At 37.9% G+C, this 23,392-nt stretch overlaps 1 protein-coding gene across 1 annotated transcript in view; it reads right to left on the bottom strand.

The window, feature by feature from the left end:
• The window catches only part of ELAVL4 (ELAV like RNA binding protein 4), an 87,857-nt gene that overhangs the window by 58,804 nt on the left and 5,661 nt on the right, over positions 1-23,392 (bottom strand). The gene's annotated exons all lie outside the window — the stretch shown is intronic.

Below are 23,392 nucleotides of genomic sequence, written 5' to 3'. Positions count from 1 at the left end.
TTAAACCGCTGTGCTGCTGGGCTGGTTGATTGAAAGGTCGCCGGTTCGAATCTGCACAACGGGGTGAGTTCCTGTTGCTCCATCCAAGCTCCTGCCAACCTTGCAGTTCGAAAGCATGCAAGTAGATAAAAAGGTACCACTTCGGTGGGCAGGTAACAGCGTTCCGTGCACTTCAGTGTTTAGTCAGGCTGGCCACATGACCACGGAGACTGTCTGTGGACAAACGCTGGCTCCCTCAGCTAGGAAACGGAGATGAGCACTGCCCCCTAGAGCCAGGCATGACTGGACTTAATGTCAAGGGGAAACTTTTACCTTTACCTTTTTTATTCAAAGATAATGTATGTGAATTCCTATAAACCTTGCAGCCTCTTTTCAAGTAATAAGTATCACTAATGTATGTAAAAAGTCACAGTAATTTTTTTCATCTTCCTCTCAACATGTTAGTAAGGATTAAGTATTTATTTCTACTAAATTCATAAAATCATTTAGTTTGGATCTTCCTTCTAAAAGTTAGGTTCATGAACATACTATACAGAACATGTATAAAGAAGTTGTAACAATATTAATTGTTGTTAAACGCACTTTATCTTCTTGTGTCCACAATCCAATTTCAAACTTTTTGAAATATTACACTTGCAATTCAACTGAACATACTTTTTAAATACCTTTGTCATTATTTTGATTTAAATCTGCTTGATGCCATTGTGTGAGCACTGCATCAACCATATTTTAAATCAAAATAATGACTAATGTTGTGAATCAACAAAATATTAAGCAGCAAACCTCCCCTTTCCTTAAGAAAAACAGGCCAATGAATATTCCATGTGTACTCTGAATGCCACCTTCCTATCTTAATAGACTACTGCTGTGGAATTTACCTCCCACACCCCTTTCTGCAAAAGGCTGAAGTTAAATAAACCAAATTAAAATTAGAGTTAAATCCAAAGGTCAATTTAAGTCTATTTGACTCATACAAGCTCTTAACATATTAAGACATCTAGATTTCTCTCATTTCAGATCATCTTTTCCATAACAATGCTCAATCTTATAATGGAAGGAGTTGCATGGTTCCCTCCCTCATAATGCAGTGTCCACTCTGCAGGTTACAAGGTATTAATTCTACATATACACTCCTTATGAGTGGGCCTTCCCATTCACCTCAAGTTGGAAGACTACCACACATGTATATAGCTTTGCACACTTGGTATTGCTTGTTCACCTCTACTGAAAATTAACATGGAAGCCCTCTTGGACATGCAAATGCAATCTGAATATCTTAACTTCCAAGGCTATAAGGAACTGATAAATTGAGGTTCTGCTGTGCACAGTACCAAAGTAGGAAGTATCTGAAAACAGTACAACCTTGCAAATTGCCTGGAACCCCACACCTTCAGTACTGATCAGACAGTGGCAACTAGAATAGTTTAGTGGCATATGTAGAATTACCCCTTTGCTTTAAAGCCACTGTGATACTGTTTGCTGATGCCAATATGGGCAATCATGAATAACTTAAACTATAACAACCATCTCACAGATATACTGAGCTAAAGCATCTTAAAACTCAGATGTCCCATAGACTAAACAATATTGTTATATGCCTCTGTCATTTTGGAGTTGGCTATGATGCTTGGGGCCACTATATGTTATCTGTAGTTCCATGAACCCATAAAAATGGTAGGCATGTCGTGAGTGGAGCTGGCTAGGGCCGGAGGTCAGACTAGATGGTCCGGGAGACTCCTTCTGACTCACTCTGTTTCCATGTTTTTAAATATGCAACCAGATACCTTCTGGTTCAATAGAAAATTGGGATTCAAGGAAAAGCAAGGTATTTAAGTGACATCTTGCTAGTTCTTTTTCTGAGTAAAATAATACAGACCTGCTTTTCCACGCATAAGATAAAAGAATACAGGGATTTCCTAGCAAAGTAAATGGATGAATGTATATGTAGTGGTTTGAAAAACCAGTATCTGCTCTCTCCCTAACCCATTTCTCCCTTGCTTTGAGCTGAAAAGACACAGAGAACAACAATTATAGAGCCACACATAATATGCAGTTTAGCTTGTACAAAAGCTCAGTATAAGGCAAACATTAATCCAGCTTCCTGTCATAGCCTGGACCAAGAGCTCTTGCAGAATGAAGCATTCGGCAGCAGCCACCCAAGCTGGAATCATTGCTAATTCCTAGACCTTAACCAGTGGGAAGCTCTGTATCGGATCCTGCACCTTGCCTGCTTAATCTGCCAGAGGTGCCTGCCCTCTCAAGAAAGGCAACTTGAACTCCTCCAGTGAGCAGAAAGGCCCTGGGGGAGCATTCTCCAACCTGCTTCTCAGATGCTTAGTCCCTAGAAGAAGCTAATGACTCTAGGAGAGGCATTGGCTCTTTGGAGAAGCTGATGCAGTGTTTGAGCATGTAGCACTTACACAAGGACTCTCTTGTCCTGTCAGTATAAAACCCTGCTCTAGGGTTTACTTGTCTGACGTAATGTCTCTGTACTTCAGCTGCAGGACTGCTCTCCATGGTTCTGAAACTGAGCTTGGACTCCCAAAAATCAGAACCTGTCCAGCGTATGAGACCAATTCTTTTCCAGCCTCAGCTTCAACCTAACCATGTGCCCCTTATCTGCCATCTAGTAAAAGCAAAGTAAACTTCAAGGAAATAGGGTACAGGCAGTCCCCAAATTATGAATGTACAAGTTATGAATACCTGGGTTATGTACTAAAGGACTGTCTTAAAGCCTATTTTTAAAAATTAGTGTGAGAAATTGTCATCACCAGAGAGGGAGAGGGAAATTGGAAGCGAGAAGGGAAGGCCTCCAAAGAATAACCAGAAAGAGAAGAAGCGAAAGAGAAGAGTGGGAGGCCTCCAAAGCATGCCTTGCGGCCCTGCCTGTCCAGACAGGAAATCTCTCAGGCATTTTCTTGCTGCAAAGATGTTGCACTGCTGAGTTTGGGTGGGGGTGGGCTAGAGATATTCCTGGTATTTCCACTTTCTCAGGGGTCTTGTGCTCTTAACCCCTGATTATATGTGACCTGACTGATATACAAATTTGACTTAAAGACAAATTTTCATGTTCTCAGTATTGGAACTTATTTTTAACCCAGGGACTGCCTGTGTTTCCTTTTACCTTCTACACATACTTATTAATCTTTTATCCAAGTTCATCATGGATTTTGAATTTCAAGGAAGGACTCACTGGAGAAGACCCTAATGCTGGGAACAACTGATGACAAAAGAAGATGGGGACAGCGGAGGATGAGGTGGCTAGATGGAGTCACTGAAGCAGTCGGTGTGAACTTAAGTGAACTCCGGGGGATGGTGGAGGACAGGAAGGCCTGGAGGAAGTCCATGGGGTCACAATGGGTCGGACGCGACTTCACAACTAGCAAGCAAGCAAACTGCCCCACCAGCACTAATGCAATAGAGAGCTTCCCCTGCATTTACTATGATATTTGATTCAGACTGTTGCACATGGTTAGCTTGTATTTCTTGTTTTCTTACAGATTCATAATGAACCTCACTACATCTGTGCATTGAAACAGTAAAAAATGAATTTTGATAGAATTATGTCAAGAATTCTTTTTCAATAATACACACATGTATTCATATACATTGGGGCTTCTATGGAAACTAGCTGCAATATGAAAAGTCTAGAAGAGTAAATGTATTTAGACTTTTTCTTGGTTAAGCCAGAAGAAAAGCAGCGCACAACATGGAGAACAGTCATCCGTTGCATAGTGACAACCAGAAACAGGTGACAGCCATCTCCATTCCCTTTACATATATACTGAATATTTTCTGTAGTTTCCAATATAATTTTTCTTCAAACTCCCACCATCTTTCTAGCTTTCACAATCCTTTAATTACAAGACATTCATTTCATGCATTGTGTATCGAAAAGCAGAATCACTATGGAGATATCATTTTCCACAAATGCCTTATAAGAAATGTTCATGTGAACTTGGAACAAACCCCACAAAAATAGGAGTATTTTAATCTCAAGCCTGTTTTTTTCCTTATCCCACTTTTTAAAACAATTCAAAATTAAGTAGCTCATATTGATATAAATTCTAATAAGATTACAATATTATTTCAACAGACTGTACTTTATGCAAATTCACACTCATAAGATGTATTTTTTAATTATTAAAATTATTTACTACTGAGGGCTGTTTGATGTGTTGAAGGTATTACAACACATGTACAGGTCTTCAAAATGATAACCACCCTCCCTCTGCAAATCCAAAACACAATTTTACTGGTAAGAGGGGAAAAGGGAAGAACAGAATGGGAAATAAACAGTTTATTGAAGAAAGAATATGAAATGGTCTAAATTTTCCAGCAAAGGCACAGTAAAAAGAGCAAACCAACAGACTACCCAGGATGATGAAAATAGAAAAAGATCAAAACCTAACAATCCTCAGCGCTCCACTATGTAGCAATACATACAATTCTACAGGACCATTCCAATTCTGTTACAGCAATTTTTTAAAAAACAGAATGAGCAGTTTTACCCATGTGAGTAGTTTGCACTTGTGGCCTTGAGAAGGTATGGCATGCAATATTTGAATCTACATATATGAAGTGTATTTTGGCCTGTGATATTGGCCTCACATTGCAGCATGTTTGGGACTGGGGAGAATGGGCAACAAATGAAGGGAAAAGTACTCTAGGGAAATGTGATGACATTGTCTTTCATACCCAAGTGAAAGAATGGATCACTCTAATTTTGTGAAAGCTTGTAAGATTCAGTTTTCACTGGTGCCTCATAATTAATTTGTTATTTACACGTGTTAATTTGTTTCCTATATTCTCAAACTACATCATAAGAAGTAAAAATTCCATAAATCCAAATCTTATTTGTATATGCATATCTAAAAATATCCCCCTTCTTGAATATGCTATAAAGCATAATTATTTGCCTCAAATAATTAAAGCACTCCAGAGCAACATTCACAAACACACAACTTCTATGCAAACACACCAAAGTGAAAAATCTGGTTAAAAATATAATTGATTTTATGTTACTGGATGGTTTTTTTCTTGTAAAAATTATTATGCATATAAATTTTTATTAAGCATACTTTCATGATTTCTAGATGTTAACAAACTAGAAACATGCTTTCACAAAAAATGATAAATAATGAAACATTTTCCTGTCAAAGGCAGTTATTTTACTATCATTGCCACTCTTTTGCTTTTGCATGTCACCCTAAATTGTAACAGAGGAATCCCATGGTCAACTTATAGAAATACACTTTAAAAAAATGCTTTTAACAATGTTTTCAGATACAATCTAATTGTCAATTAATGTATGTAAAGAAACCATACTTCAGGGTGTGCCTGGCAGATTAGGGTAGCATAGTCTACATATGTGTAATACAAAGTGGAGTTATCTTTATTTCTCAATTATTTGGATTCAATCTATACTCCTATATTAACGTTCAGTCTATATCAGGTTCAAATGGAAACTAACCGTCCTCGAAGTAAGTCAAATATCTTGAATATCTGCTAAGTTTTTCAGAGAATAGTATTGGCTCTATCCATTTGGTAGCCTCAATGGATTTGGGTAACAGCAGAACTGTATGCCCTGCATGCTTCTTGTGCACTGAGATGTCTTTTCTCTGTGTTTCTACATTACTTGGCACCACAGGAATCTCCCCATTACTATAATTTTAAATAGCAATAATAAAATTTACCAGGAAGATGGCAGTTCCCCAGCTCTATGAGGTTAGAGTTTATTCTTAGAACTATTCAGATACAAGGAAAATGTGTGTTGCAATACTTTTCAGTACTACTAGTTATATAATTTGACTAGTTCTCAATTCCTCCTTTGTTGCTGTTTTGTCAGTGCTAACCCAGTGAAATGATGGATCAAAAACTGGCTCTTAAAATGTTGTTTTAAGAAAACCTGAAAAAATCTCTTATACTAGCCAAAAATGTCAGAAGGGGAATATCGGAAGGGCAAAATTGTAATCAAAATATCCCAAAAGATTACTATAGTCTCTTTTTTCTCCATAGTATTCCCCACTTATACCTGATCAATATAAGGAGCCCCTTCCCTTGCAAGACAGAATCAGAACTTTTAGGTTTTGATGCAATCAAGTGTAACCACTCATATCCTATTGATTTCCAAACATCTGCAAATGTATAACCACTTACCTGGGAGCTGGTCCACTGAATTCAATTAGAATTACTTCAGAGTAAAGTACATATTGAATATCTTCTACTGAAATTATTTAGAGAATCTGGATTGTGCCATTAATGTTTTCTTTTTTGTATGCATCAGATATTTCATAGCATTATAAATGTTCTAATGTAAGCCATCCTAATAAAGTATTTGAAGAACAGAATATAAATCTCAATGAACAAACGAATGAAATTCCTATTCCTAAAGCAGAGTGGTATCTGAAAAAAGGAAGGGAAAAGGCTTCTTTGTGGGACCTCTGAAAGCACATTATCTCATAACACAACTGCCAGCTTTCAGTGTCAATTACGGTTTTTTTTATCAAAGTTTCCATACTGCACAACTAGACTGGTTATTACTTACTTAATAAATACATCTTGAAGCCAAAAAAAGGGGAAAAACTAAATTTCAAAGCAGCTGTGCCTCCAGGCAAATCCAATATTCCAGGAATAATTTTTTCATCTTCTGCATTTTGACATAACAACCTGCCTAAAAAAGTGCCTTTATACCAGATTATCTTCATCCCTTCTCCCCAAAACTATATTCAATAAAATAATTTATTGTTTGCCCAGATAACTTGTCAATTGAGAGAACAAGCCTCGGATCTATCAAAGTCAATGTTTAGATTTTTGTGGGTAAAAATGTTACAACTTTCATATAAAAATCACTCCATAATTTGAGGATGTTACAAATGTGCACTGACATCATTTTGATACTGCTGGAAAGCAAAACTGCCAAAACAAATAGATTACTAAAATATAAGACAGGATGAAATAATTAAAGCTGCAAACCTATTCCCACTTAGCTAGGACTATTTCTGAGCAGCCATGTACAGGATAGTACTGTAAAATTTATCTACAAAAACATTTATATCCCAACTTTATATACTCAAGGCAGTTTGCTGCAATTAAAATCTCAAAACAATTAAAACCTGAAAGCTTTTAACAAGTCCTGTTAAAACCTTGTGGAATTAGAAAGGTCCATTCAAAAGTGAAGCAAGAAAGGGGCAGTCTAAACTACATTAGCACAGAATTAGTAAAAAAGCAGACAAGATTAATTATTCCAGCTAGAGTATTTTATGCCAGCTGCAGTTTCCAAATTTAGGTTTATATTGAAGCCCCACACAGCGTATGGTACATTCAATTTCACTCTGAATGTGATTAAGGTGTAACAGTGACGATATCTTCTTTCTCCAGGAAGGGGGTGCAAAGTTGGACAAAGCCATGCCAGATACAACAGCCACCTATACACCCAGAAGCAGTGCTGGAATCAGAGCACCACCAACTGCAAACTCTGCCTTGCAGTGGAAGCACAAACTCCAGAAGAGCATGCTGTACTTTCAAATGTGGAAGAACGTTTCCACTGACCAAAAGCATTTCTATTGACTGGATTTAACTTAGTTGTTACACAGCATAAGGGTTTGCCCCTCCAAAAATTGAGGGTCATCCATCCTGTAGGATGACCTATGCTGAAAGAAACCCAGGGGAATGCGACCCTGTTGATTCTCCTGAATTTCTCAGCAGTTTTTGATACAATTGACCATGGTATCTTTCTGGATAGGCTAGGAGTAGGAGGCGTTGCATTGCAGTGGTTCTGCTCCTACTTGACCAGCCAATTCCAGAAGGTGGTGCTGGGGGATTATTGCTCTGTGCCATGGCCACGGAATACTACAGGTTTTTATTTTATCCCTTATGTTAACATGAAACCACTGAGGGTGGTTGTCCAGAGGTATGGGCTGAGGTACCACCAACATGTAGATGACACTCAGCTCTACCTCTCTTTCTTCATCAAACCCAAGGTGAGGCAGTGGCCACTCTGAATCACTGGCTAAGCATGGTAATAAATTGGATGAGGACCAACAGAGACCCAATCCAAACAAGAAGAAAGTGCCGTCAGTGGGTGACTCGTCTGTCTAGTTGGATGATATTCAGGATGATATTTCACCCTGTTCTGGATGGACTTCCCCTAAAGGATAATGTTTGTAGTTTGGGCTGCTCTTGTACCTAGAATTGTCACTTGAGGTACAACTGGAGTCTATGCTATGGAGCACCTTTTATCAGCTTGAGCTGATGTACCAAGTATTAACTTATTTGGACAGAGATGGCCTAGCTACAGTCATCCACGCTCTGGTAATCTCTCCTTTGCATTACTGCAATGCTCTGTACATAGGCTGCCTTTGAAAATGGATGAGAAATTTTAATTACCCAAAGATGGCAGCAAGACTGTTAATGAGGACTGGCTCACACGAACATATCCTCCAGCACTGCCTGCCAGTTAAGTCTGGACATGATTCAAAGTGCTAGTACTAACATTAAAAGCCCTAAATGGCTTGGGGCCAGGCTACCTGAAGGACTGCCTCCTCCCATATGTACCTACCCTACAACAGTGAGGGCCTAGGAAACCCATGGTGCATTCACCAGGACTAAGGACTTTGCTTCTAGCAACATCAGCCTCCAAAATGTCTCTGCTGAAGTCTTTCAGGTTCCTCAGCTATGCAGCTCAAACATGCTGAAAATAGCATTAGACCTTTAAGAATGCATTCAGTACTCAGTGGAAGGTGGAGCTTCTGAAAACCTGAGATGACCAGTCACTTAAACACACAGTTGCTGCTAGGCCCTTGTTACAATGACAAAGCCTTCCATACAGAACTACCCCAATGTAGCAGCTCCAGAAAAACACTGCTGGAAGTGCCAGTGGTCTCTGCCTTACAGTGCTTTGATTGTCCAGCATAACTGCTGACCAAATATGTCTTTGCCTTGCCAGTTCTAGCCTCTTTCTATCAGAGCCTTCTTGAGTGTCCAACTGACCAGCTGATTTTCTCAGGGCTCAACCTGAGTTTGAAGGGGCGTTTAGGTCATCGAGTCCAACACCCTGCTCAGTGGTGGGGTTCATTTTAAAGCACCACTGACAGATGACTGCCCAGTTTCTTCTTGAAGGCTTCCAGTGATTGAGATCTTACCACGCACCTGGGTAGCTGGTTCCATTGTCTGACTGCTCTGTTACAAATTTTTCCTGATGCTGAACCAAAGTCTGCCCCATTGTAACATATGCCCTTTATCATGTCCTGTACTCTTGGAGAATAGAGAACAGGTTGCAGCTCTTTTATTTGACTATTGTTTAGGTATCTGAAAAATGTTACCATATTCCCCCCTTCAGTTTTTTTATCTCAAGATTAAACATACTTCATTCTTTAATCTTTTCTTGTAGGACTTAATTTCTAATTCCTAGTTCATCTTTGTCATCTTTCTCTGAACTTATTCTAATTTAGCTGAACTTACTCCACATTTAGCTTAAAGTGTGGTATCTTAAATTGCACATACTTCTTGGGTGAGTTCTGACCTAGAGTACAGCAGAACTATTTACCTGCCATTATCTAGAAATTGTACTTCTGTTGATGAAAACTAAAATTACATTTGCCTTTGCTGAAACCACATCACACTGCTGATTCATATTCAGCTTATTATCAACTACAACTCCAAGATCCTTTTCATATGTAATACTACCAAGCTAAAAATCCCCTATTTTATACCTGTGCCTTTCTTTCTTTTTCATAAAATCATCATCATTATCCAGGTATTCTACAAATTGCTGGTTTGATCTGCTTCTCAGGCAGAAGTAGCTGCAGAAGGAAGATTCCATACATGGTAAGTAAGACACAGTCAGCTCAGTCAGGTAAACTTAAAAAGAGGCCTCCACAAATAGCCTTTTGGCAAGAAACTGTCCAGTTTGGGCCTGGATCCCACTGCAGCTATAGCCTTAAATGCCCCACAAAATAGCACTGCAAAAGAAGGGCACAGATGAACTTTATGGTTCCAGAGCAAAGCTATGCAACCGTCTTGGCAAGATATTGGGAAGCAGGTGGTATGGATTACCAATAACTGTTGCTGTAATCAGCAACGGTGCCACAGCTGCCTCATTGCAGCTGCCCAGTCCTCTTTGATAAGCATTACAAACTGCTAATATTGTGCATGGAATAAACTGGTTTTGGTGCTCATGTACAAGTTCATTTTGATATAGTTTGCATTTTGAAATATTTGCTCCCCACTGAAATATTTAACTCTTCTTCACTTAAAATTATTATGAAACATGTATAATTTGGCCTTTAAAGTTTTGATGTACTGCAGAGCTTCTTATATGTTAGCATGTATCTGAAAAGCTTGAGTGCTCCAAAGCAAGCCATAGACTAACAAATACCAGATCACAGTGTATTTTTTAAAATGCGGCCTTTTGATTTTGTGTCAGTTGGTGTAAAAATTGTCCAAAAAATTATGCATGAGTATAAAGTATTGAATGATGGCTGGGAAGATTAATAGAACATTCCATTCGAATCTAACTAAAAAATTCTAATTTTGAGAAACATATTAGTACAGAAACCATGTTTGTACAATTTTTTGCAGAAGTTTTAACAATAGAATTACCAGAGCTCTTCAAATTTTGTAGCGAACACTAAATGCCCACAGATCAAAAACTATCCATTGTTATTGAAATGCTACAGCAGAACCATATAGTGGATATCTTCCTTTCCTAAGTATTGTATTCCAGGGGATGATTATTTAACTGTATCTTTGCTGTAATTTCTATGTATCTGGAAAGGCTCAATGGTACACACACACCATTAATATATTTAGTTTCCTCCACAACTCTGTTCTTCAGTTCAGTTATAGAGAAAATTATCTCAATAATAAACCTACAGAATTGTCACAGGTTAGCATCATGACCACCAAAATAAGTAGCTGTGGAAAGGAATTCCTCTAATTTAGGGGATATAATTAAGGTTCTTTGCTGACACAAAATCTACCTGTACTACCAGCTCCTGGGGCAAATAACAAGGTGTCAATCAAAGTGGGGTGCTTATGTGCTTCTTTGTTCCATGAGGGCTACCATTATCATTAAAAGAATGCTAGACTAAATGATCCTTTGATCCAATCCAAGAATTCCATTCTTATCTGTGTAATATAAGCTTCCTTTCTCCATATACATAGGTAGCGAGTTCAATACCAATGTGTCACATATCCACTGGGCAATGGGTAATGCTAATAAGCTGCTTCCACTCTGCTATTGCAACAAGACTTCTGGAGCAATTTCCATCCCATGCCACCGAAAGTAGAGTGATTAATGATAGTTCCTTGTACAGGATCAAAGACACTATCTTTGAAGAAACAAAGTCGTACAGAAGAATATTTTTAGGAAGAGAATTGCAGCTAGTATTAAATATGCAGAAAGCAGTGCAAACAGATATTGTCATCCTGCCCCCATGTTTGACTCATTTCTTCAGTGGTTATTTAAGTAGCTTATACTGAAAACTAAAATTAAAAACGTATTGCCCTCTCTCATCAAATTCCCTGAAAAACACTCATACTTTTGTCATAAGCATACTGCATTAAAATACACCATAACATTATCAAAGAAATGTACCATATACAAGTTTGTTTCCTTGAAATTTGCTATGACCTACTTGGAGGAGAAATCATTGGAAGAGGAATAAGAGGTGCAGAGCAAGTCAGTGGGCCCCAGCCAGTGAAGCTGATGCTGCTTTCCATCAGAGGAGCAGTCCGTACCCTCTTGGGCCATTCCTGAACTTCTCCAAGTGTAGAAAACAGAACAACAAGGAATTTATCACTTGGAAAGGGGGAGAGTCAAGCAAGGGTATCAAAAGTTAAAAGAAAAGGCACAGGGTAAGACTTCTCTTAAATTAGCCCAGCCGAAGGAATCCTTTTACAATAGAGACATACTATCTTACCAAAATGTTAGATACATTTGATATTAGGTAATCTTTCAGAAACTGAATCATGCACATATGTTCAAAAACATGTGCCTAGCATATTGAAGGATCTTTAAAAAAGTTTTAATCCATATAAGGGAACCGAACATGGTTGTCCCATATCTCCATTTTTTTTTTTCATTTTTATTAGAAAAGTTAACAGAAAACAGAATATAATTGAAAAGTCTATTAGTTGGGTTAACAGATGGGTACTAATAACTAAATAAAAGTATTCAGAGAGACTATCAGAGACAACAGAATATCATCCATGGATCCAGAAAAAGTTGTATCTAATATACTTTGTTTATATGGTGGGCAAGGAGGTATTTGAAGTTATAAAGTAAATTTTACTAGTGGATGGGCTAAAACATAGAACTGTAAAGGTAGGATAATTAGTAAAAAGAAAAGCCAAAACCCCACCCATAATATTCTATGGGAATGCTCTCAGATTATGTATCTGGGAATATTATCTGATACAGGAACATGGCTGACATAAATAATAAAAAGCATCTTTGTCTCAATGGTGAAATTAACCAATAGTATATTACATTTTCCAGGATTGTAAAAATCTGCATAATCAAAATAAGGGAACTGGGCAGAACCTGAATTTTGCTAATAAACATTCTGCTAAATTTGAAATAGAATTTGTGGAAAGAATGGCAGGAGAGAACAACAATTTTATTTGCGTGGTAGGAGTGGAGCATCCCAAAAATTGTTCTGTGAGTTCCTTAGAAGGCTGTTGCAACCAATGTTACTGCAGTAATTCCATGAAATCTGTTATTTATCAAATATCTGGGATTTGGTTGATATTGGAGTAAAAATAGGTAAGTCAGGTCCATTTAAAAATGCATTTTTAAAAGATCAGTGTGATGAATTAAATTAACCTTGTGTTAAAGAATGTTTTGAAATGTGGACTAGGCTTCTCTGCCTCACACCCTGTTGGTCTACTGAGCAAAACAATAAAAAAGCAGTTTCAGAGATTAAAATTAAAAAGGATAAATTCCTTAATGCAATACTATATAGGAAGTGGTAGAAAAGACAGAGAATACATCCTTGTAAATCTGCTATTGTAACATCCATAGGAAAATATGCTTCTACTACAAGTTAACTGAAGTAACCCATTAGTAAGATATACATGATACTTAAAAATACACCAAATCAAAATTATGCCACATACTAGTATAAATGGGAGAAAGACCTAAGGATGTGTATATCTGATGACATTTGGACAGAAAACATGCATTTGAAACATAACTTTACATAACTCTATATTATGTTAAATATGGTATTTAATTCCATTTAAGAGTAAAGCAATTTATTGACAAGAACAGTAAAATGATACTAATGTAATCAATTAGGGGCATGTAATTTCAAGATGACCTTGAAATAATGGTTAAGATACTGGCTGCTGCTGCTAAAAGTCCCACTGCATTGAACAATGCTCTTTTCCCTTTAACAGGCTGCTTTTTAGATTTTGGGATACTGTAGTAATAGTTAAGGATACAACCCTATTGAGTTGCTTCCTGTTAGAAATAAACCTCTGATTTCATAGGGAGGCTTCTGAATATCTAATACCCTGCTAGGCTACTGCCCATTTTCCTCTCTCTGATCTGCCCCACCACTTTCTCCTCTAGACAGAACTCAGTGTCCATCTAGAAGAAGCATGGTGACAGGGACTGAGTTGGAGAAGCCATATGTTATTTCACATCCTAGCCTATCTGCTTCTCTTGCTTTCTACAGGAATACCTCCTTTCTGACCTCTGTGAGGTCATTTTGAGCCTATTTTTGTGACCCTAAAATGTAGCTGCTGTGGTTTTTTTCCACAGTGACTATCAGGAAGTGGAGAGGCAACAGATTTTAGTTTTCTCCTCCTGAAGTTATATTAGCATTTATGTCTTCAGGAGGGGTAATCTGAACAATTGTAGATGCTAGAACAAAGTGAATTTTATAGAAGGGCTGTTATTTACTTTATAACTATAATGTTACTTTCTATTTTTTCCTCTTTTTTCCTTGCAATGATTTTTAAAGAACAGCCTTACATTATTGTGTTCAATAATGTTTGCAACTATGTTTAAAGAAGTGTGAAGAAGTAGAAATGCTAAACATTTGGAAGATGACCCTAGATTTATTTACCTGGAATTTAGTCTCACTCAGTGGTACTTGCAACTTAGAAAAAGTGTTGAGAATCGTTCTATAAATTAGTTGACTAATTTCTGGAAATGCTTCTTTATTATCCCAATTATTTGGTGACATTTAGAAGCTTACCGTCACCATACTAGTTACGGTTAGGTAATGCCCCAATCATGTTTATTTAATACCTAGCACGCCCTACCCTAAAGCCACAGAACAAAGTGTTTTTAAAATGCTTCTTAAAATATACACATACTGAAATGTTATAATGCCTCAATTGCCATATGCTTGTAGGCAATTAGTAACATAGCAAAAGCCATGCTGAATTAGATCAAAGGTCTATCTAGTCTAGCATTCTGTTCAAACAGTGGTCAAGCATGATCTTATGAAACCCATAAGAAATAATTGAGTGCAATAGCTTTCTCCTGCTTGTTTTCTCTGGATGCTGATATACAAAGGCATATGGCCTCCAACTGGAGATAATATGTAGCTATCACATCTAGTAAGTGATAAGCTATCATGCCTTTATCAACTTGGTAAGTGATAAAGTAAACCCTAAGATCCTTAAAATTTTTACTTTAAGAAGGAACAGATAAAGTTACTTCTGCTTCTAGTTTTCATGTAGATGCTCCCACTTCATCTGTTAGAACTTTAGTATCCTCCTGGATTAATCTTTTACAGTAAAAGATTAGCAAGCAGGTAAATGTGATTATTCCAACAACCTGAAAGGCAAATACTTGCTAGAATAGAAATATCTCCATCTGGTGATGCAAGGGAGAGGGGTGGTTTTCCTAAGATAAATTACTACTACTGCTGCTGATGCTATTTCTATTACTACTATTACTATTATTATTTTATTTCATTATCACCACACAGCTGAAGCTCTCTGGGCAGTGCACAGAATCCATAAAGAGTTCTATGACCTAGTTCCATCCATGGAATGTCCTATGTGCCACCCACCCAAGCACACCTCAGCCATTATTGGCAGATTTTAATGAGTGGGCAAGATGGTATGGGAGAAGGTGACACTTAAGGTACCACCTAGCCTAGGCAATTAACCCTTGAAAAGTTGTAACTTGTAATGGACTAATAGTCAAAGTAGCTGTTATTAAAGGAGTCTCACACACATCTGGAGATAAGCACCCATCATGTGGCTGCTATTATGAATATTTTACATTTATATTCTCCTCTTTCCTCTTACAAGTTACTCAAGATGGCTTACATGATCCTCTTCTCCATTTCACTAGAACCTGGATCTCCAAAACCAGGTCTCTCCTTAACCTGGATCTCCTTAACCACTACCTCACAATGTCTATTTACCACATTCTTAGTGAAATTTCTGTAGACTCTTCAATGGCAGGCCAATGTAGGGTATACTGCCATTGTCTAACTGAGAGATAACCAAGATATGTATTATCATGAGCAGGTTTGAATATTCTATTAACAGGTACACCTGGTATGTCTGCAAAAACTGGGCTTAAGTGCTCCCACAGTGATATTTAGGAAGCCCCTGGTTGGACTTTATTCATTATTATCTAAAAAATTGCAAGGGATTATTATGGTTCATGGATAATCACTTCGTATATCTAGGTTCAGACCCAAGGACAGAGATCCATGTAGATAACATAATTGGATACTACTACTTTTGTATCATTCTTAAGTTTCTGAAATGCCTATATAGTTATATATAACTATATATAAAACATAAAACACACACACACACACACACAAATATATATAAATGCCTAACCCTTGACATTAAGTCCAGCCATGCCTGACTCTAGGGGGCGGTGCTCATCTTCGTTTCCTATCTCCGTGGTCATGTGGCCGGCATGACTAAACACCGAAGTGCATGGAATGCTGTTACCTGCCCACCGAAGTGGTACCTTTTTATCTACTTGCATTTGCATGCTTTCGAACTGCAAGGTTGGCAGGAGCTTGGACGGAGCAACGGGAACTCATCCCGTTGTGCAGATTCGAACCGGCGACCTTTTGATCAACCAGCCCAGAAGAACAGTGGTTCAAACCACTGTGCCACCTGCAGTCCCTATATATATAGCATCTTGCTAAACCAGGTTTTCCTAATATGAACTTCTTAAGGTGGCATAAAATACTACATGGCAATAAAACTTGTGTTCTTATTAACACAAGAAAGTGCTTATATAAAAACAAATGGAAGATTACATTTTACAAATGGTTGATACTGCCCATGGCTTGACCTTGTAAGTCACTAAGGGCACCACATCTATAGGGGCTACCCATAAACTCCCAGAATTACAGAGAACTAACAAAAGGAAGGTTGAGTAGAGAGTCTGGGATTACTGCTGCACTTCTTTTACCCTCCAAAATATTTAGACAGGACTTTTTTGCTAATGCCCACCCCATGTGAGAAGAGGCTGAGCCACCAATGGGATTCTTCAGAGGATAGCAGTGTTTTGTTCTTTCCTGCCACCATCCCAGAACAACTCTCTGCGCCAGCTCCAAAGATGGTCCTCCGTCTTTGGAGCCTGGCCAGTAGGGAAATTATTACACTGATTGTAAGGGCAGGGGGAGGGCCTTCTGAAGCTGGAATCTGATCTCCATGCTGAAGTATTTTTCCAAGGTCAGAGCTAGGACTCTGACCAAATGTATGCACTCCCCATTGGAAGGCCACTATGCCCTAATAAAGGCTTTCAGTAACCCTCAACAGAGGATGAGGAGGAACACCTGTTACATTACAGATGCTTGTGTGGCATCTTAGGCCCTATACTTGTATAGTAAGTGGGCAAAGTTAACAGGCTAGCTGGGAGCAACCACCCAAGCAGTCCTGCCCCAGAGCTCTCCCTGTATTGGAGAATGCATGGATGGTTGTATCAGGGAGTGCTTTGCATGTGTATCTCGTTATGCTTAGTCTCTTGTGTGATTCAGAACCCTGTCCAAAGAGGGTTTTGAAAGACACAGATCCAGCATGCATACAGATGTACACAAAGGCCTCACCACATCTATACTGCACATATGGATACCTATGGTATACCATAATGCTCGGGCAAAGACTCCTTGACACTCCCATCCTAGCTCATACGACAAGTTTCACTGTAACACATGAATATGGCTTAAACATAGAAACATAGAAACAGAGCAAGTCAGAAGGGATCTCCCGGGCCATCTAGTCTGACCTCCGGCACCAGCCAGCTCTGCTCATGACATGCCCACCATGTGCACGTCCAGCCTATCCTTGAACACCTGCACTGATGGGGACTCAACGACCTCTTGTGGAAGCCCATTCCACACCCTCGGGGTCCTGACTGTCAGGAAGTGCTTCCTGGCATCCAAATGGAACCTTGGCTCCCTGAACTTTGCTCCATTGGAGCGCGTCCTGCCTTCCTCTGCAGGGGATAACAGGTCTCTACCCATCTCCATGTGACATCCCCTCACATACTTGTATGTCGCCAACATATCCCCTCTGAGTCTCCTCTACTCCAGGCTGAAGAGACCCAGTTCCCTCAGTCTCATCTCATATGGCATCCCCTGCAAACCGGCCACCAACCCTGTGGCCCTACGCTGCACTGACTCCAACCTGGCTATATCCTTTCTGTAATGAGGGGTCCAAAACTGAGCACAATACTCCAGTTGTGGAGTATATGGCTTTATTTTCTTATCTATATATAAACTGCCCAGGGAATATTGGTTATTATAAAAATAAAATAAATAAATTTAAATGTCAAACTTGTCTATAGTAATTGTGACCAAAATTAGCTGAGAGTACTAAATCTTCAAAATTCAGCTCATTCTATCAAAGCTGGTATCCAATTCCAAAGGACCTGAACACCTTAGTGGGTATCCTGTGTATAAGGAGCTCTGACTGAATTGCTAAAATAAAGGGTAGCATTTCTAAAAGTATGTTCACCTGAAAAAGCTCATCATGTTGCATACCATAACTCCTGTGTAGCTAACAAGATAAAGTAAATTCTTCCAAGAATAGCTTCTTCACTCCTACATGATCAGAAACAGTGTGCTAGTATTATATAACACTCAATTATTGTCCACTGCACCTACAGTGTATCCTAAGTTGTTCACAAATTTTGAACCACCCACCGATGAATTGCATTCCAGTGGGAAGCTGGAATGAAGTAACAAACAACCTCCAGGCTAAGTATGTTATTATTTGCTATATCCTCCTGCTAAGAAGCACCTTAGCCCCAGTCTGAATGAACATAAGTTGCTAGGAAAGCAGCAGAGATCTAACGTGGCAGATGGGGACACATCCCTTTATTTTCTACTACATGAGTAATTCCTTGAACATAGAAAACATAGCACCACAGGTTATAGGCTTGGCTAGAATTTTCTCCCTGATGTGTTCCTTAATATTTTCAAGAAATGCTGGCTTTATTTGTATTTGTAAAATGACTACTGGCTCAGGATTCCACTATGGGTGTTTATCAGGACTTAGGCTGCTGGAATTCAAATGAAAGAATGTAAGTTATGATGAAAAAGATACTGCTTCTCCGTCTTTTATTAAAATGTATCCAATGCATTGCTAAATCATACCTATACCATACCTAACTAAATCTCCAAATATACATGCATACTAAGAACTTAATGCTCATTTCAGCTTTATTTTTCATTAAATATTTAAGTTACACAAACACTAAAAACATGCTAATTTTCCAGAATCAGTAGTTCTTCTATTAAATATATACCATGCCTACTCAATGATCAAACTGAATGTCAAATCACGAACCACATTCAAATTCTGTCTGCTGAGTAAGGAAGAACTTGTAGTGGCAATTTTCAAGTATTCCAAAAGCATATGCTATGGTGCAGGACTCCTGAATTAATTTTTTCAATAGACATACTGAAAGCTGTTTCAAACACCCTATGCTTATTTTTAATTTGCTTCAACCTGTCTCTGTCCCACAAATTTTCTGGAACGATTGCTCTTAAAATCTGCAATCCTATACTTGCTTACCTGGGAATAAGACTCCATGAATACAATTGGGCCTATTTGTGAATACACATGTATGCGATTCTGCCAAAAAAGAAGCAAGTATTTCCACAAAAACAGGCATATATTTTAAAAGTATGCATATCCATGCAATTAAAAGTCAGGTAGAGATTTATCATATTTATACGTATTTTTACTGCAGCAGCAGTTGAATTGGCCAAAATAGAGGGATCATCACTAACCACTGCGGTATCAAACATTATCAATCCAGCTTCAAAGTTCACCATTAATTAACACCATTAATAAGCTTTCTACAACAAATGATCAAAACCATTCTGAAACCAACAAGGTGGTCTTTATTACAGAAACAGAACTAGGTTCTTGACCAAAAGTTCCTTGAATGCAGACTAGCTGGACATAACTCCAAAACTTGCAGTTAAGCTAGAATCAGTATGTTACTGATAACTTTGAGTTCAATAATTATTTCAGTACTAAGTAATGTTTACACCTGCAGCATATATTTGTGTCTGCACTCGCCAGAAAATTTGTGAATCATACTTCTAACAGCACACTGGGAGCAGAAGCAGTTTACAGTTCTTAGAATGATGCAACCAGCAACTAAAATAAAGCATTTTAACAATGGTGAGATCTTTATAACATGTGTCTGTTTCACCTCACAGTAACTGGTGGGCATACCCAGTTTTAATGCTTTCATTTCATATGGTACAACCCTCTCCATTTGTATTCTTCTTGAATATTCACTTAAGCATAACTGCTAAAGCAGAAACTTTAAAAAAATGCCCTGAAGGTTAGACAAGTTTTTGCAAAAGATTGCTAAAGGTGTCAATGGAAATTTTTATTTGACTCCTGAGGGCAATAAAATTTAGGTTCTAGTTCTGTAGGTGAACAGAGCAATGTAATTCATTTGTCTTTAAGTTCAGCATTTGCTGGAATCCTGCACAGTTAGGCTTCTAAAATTTCACTGAGGTCAATGAGATTTAAACTTCCTGTGTGGAGAACTGCAGCCTTTGTTTTTTAAGCTTGTACTATACAGCCGAATGAATTCCACTTTTGTACATACTGACAGGATGCTTTCAAGGCCAAATACATGTTAGCACCATGCTCCTATGAAATACACCTATCCACTATGACAATCATTACAAAATAAGAATAACTTTGCATTCCAGGAGGGCTAGAATACAGATGAAACATAATTTTCTTTATTACATTTTATCTTTCAAAACCTAAAATGGACTTCGTAATGTTGGAACAGATGGATTTTCTTTAGCTTATATTTTCTGTGATACTCCAGTAAGCAGATGCCCCGGATCTCAGTTACAGGAGACCAGATTTAGAGCAAACTGGTGAGAAGGGTTAGCCCTTTGGTACTTGCCAATACTTGCACCCCTGAATAGCCTTCTTGGGCAAATAGAATGGGAAAGACAATGCTCTTTACTACTTTTAATTCAGTTTGGGAAGCCTTTAAAGGTGACTGACTGCTACAGTTGGATTTTTCAGAGGTCTTTCTTGGTGTTAAGTCTAGTAACAGAGGGCACTTTGTACAGATGAAACGAATCTGCTACTTTTCCAGATACAAACCAGAGTGTAAACATGCTAAGAGTCTTCAGAGTGACTATCAAATAGGCTGTATTATAGGCCAATATACTACCACATCACAAGCAAGACTGAAATACTCTTTATCGGTAAAGTACAACTGAGTTATCAGCTTCACTTGTAAAACTCTAGGTTTCAACACTTGAGTATTCTCAGTCAATTGTCTAATCTAAAGGGAATTAAACATGAGAAAAACAGCTGCATTTCATATCAGTCATCAAACAAATATGCCTTAGGCATTGTAAAAGTGATTGGAATTGAAAGACTCTGACTATTGGAAATGTTCCAGTGATATTATAGTCCAATGCCAACACTCAGACACACATAGGCACACACACAGAGGCACTTTGCATGGATTTTCCTTGAAGCGTTACAAAAAATTGTACAACTATCACATTCATGTGCATCAATTTTGAAGCAAACAGGCAAAATAGAACTTTTTTATTATCAGGATTTAGAATGACTTAAATGTCACCCAACACAATGCATTGATACCAAATTCAGTGATCCTGCATCTATACATAATTGCATGTGTCTATAGCATTCTTTCTGATAGTTTCAGTAATACAAATCAATTCAACTCAAAGTACCTCTTCAGAGGCCGAGCCAAGGACATCTCATTGGTTCATCAGAGTAAACACTGGGCATAATTGTTTTCACCTTAGCAACGAAGAAACACTTAAACATTTTATATATGTTCCTGTTCCCAAATATAGCCAGCCTTAAACACATGTCATCTAAAAAGCACATTCAGTCTTTTGCTGAATGTATTTCTTTAACATTCTCATTGCCTTTTTATCCAATTTAATTAAAGATTTCTTACTGCATTTCAGTATTTCTGGCTCTTCTAGATTGCTACTTCATATTATAAGGTACAGTTAGAGGAAGAATAATGTACAAGAATTACTCTCAGCTCCCTCTTTACTACTGCAGGGCCCCATAGGTACAAAAGCTGGGCAATGGTTAAAGTAAACTAATGCAGTTAGTAGAGAAAATAAATCGCTCAAGCTATGGAGATAGCTTTTAATGAATATAACAATGATCCTTCAAGTTGTAGTAAGACAACACTAATTTTATGAATTATAAATATAGCTGCCATACACAATATGGCCTTTTAAAGATACTGATATTCCTAAACCATATTGTCATATACTTACCAACAAGGGATCATTTAATGGGCAGCAGGAGGAAGCAGGGACAGTAGTTTAAGAAAGAATCCTCTAAATGAATCTACCAAAAAATCAATGGCCTTCACAAGTTCTAAACCAAGTCAACATTCCTCCTTTATTACCTTGCTAAATGGACTGGGACAGTCCTTCATGTTTATCATTAATTTCCTTCCCTTTTTTTTCCATCATGGCAAAGCTTAGACAAAGCTTATGTTTCCCCCTACTTTCTTAACTCTTCAGCATACATAAAAGACTCTGGTAACCAGAAGTTGATGGGATCACTTGAAGGAAAAGGCAATGTAACACAAGTAAAATGTTTCAGTATTATTGGCAACTACCAGTACATAGTTAAATATACATCAACATAAACTTATTATCTTACTATGAAAAGCCCAACATATAGCATTGGTTCAGCCTCAATAGTTTCTAAAAAGTAATTTAGAAATCTCATTTCTATTGAATTACTTATTTTTCTATTGGGCGGTGAGGTACATCTCCTGAAAGCGTGTCTGTTTTTACAGATGACCCCTGTGTTTTGCTGAACTATACTGAAGTGATAAGAACACAAGGGTTCATATGATCACATGCATATGCTCAGAGGCAAATATGCCCCACTTACTCTTCATCTATATTTGAGAGACATTAACAGAAGATGGATTAATTGGCTTTCTGCAAGGTATTGGACAATTTTACAAAACCCAATTCCATCAAATTCAGTCCTGAATAAAATTCTTGCACCTATTTTCTGCCTAAAACCCCAATGACATTGAAAAAAATACTGCATTGCAGTATTTGCCACTGTATCAGAGGGTATTCTGTCAGATGCCCCAAAGTCAAACAGCACATTCAAAGGCATTTAATCATATATTAAATGTCACACAATAAGGAAGCTGACAAGCGCCTTTCTGTGCATGTGTGTACTAGATATTTCAACCACATGCAGTGTAACTGTCATTATGTCACTACAGTCCTGTACTAGGTACAAATATCACTATGCACATCCTAACTTAATTTGTGGGATAAACATACACTACCTAGGACCATAAGCTCTTAGCAATGCTAAGAAAAAATAGGACTTATTACATGTGTGATCACTTGTAATAGCAAGGTTTTCCACCAGTATTTTAAGTATTGAAAAGTTTGAAAAACCTAACTCATAGTGACAAAAATGTGGGATATTTAAAAAACAAAATCACTCAAGAGCAATACTCAAATTCCTACAATGTTCCATTTAAACTTATGCAAGATGCTGAAACTATTATATGCATATCACGAACAGGATATAACCATGTTAATCCCTTGAAATGGTTAATTCTTTTTGTTCTGTTTCCCTAACACAGCACTATGGTTCTCCTATGATCAACACACCCAAAAGAAGTGACGTTAACAAAAAGAGGGAGAGAAACTAAAGGATGTCCAGCCAGCAGAAAGAACATCTGCAGGTAACATGCCAACATGCTTGGTTAAGTACATAGCAAAAGAATAGCGTATTAGGGATGGGTGTCAATATTTAGGAACTCTAAATTGTAATATCTAACTAAATTTGTGTGTGTGGATTACACACTTTCCACTTGCTTCAGCATTCCAACAAACACATCTGTGTAGGAACA

The sequence above is a fragment of the Varanus komodoensis genome, unplaced genomic scaffold, assembly GCF_004798865.1.
Source record: "Varanus komodoensis strain SLA01 unplaced genomic scaffold, ASM479886v1 scaffold20_1, whole genome shotgun sequence".
NCBI lineage: Eukaryota > Metazoa > Chordata > Lepidosauria > Squamata > Varanidae > Varanus > Varanus komodoensis.
The sequence above is the reverse complement of the archived record's forward strand: the minus strand, read 5'-3'. Positions and strand labels throughout refer to the sequence as shown.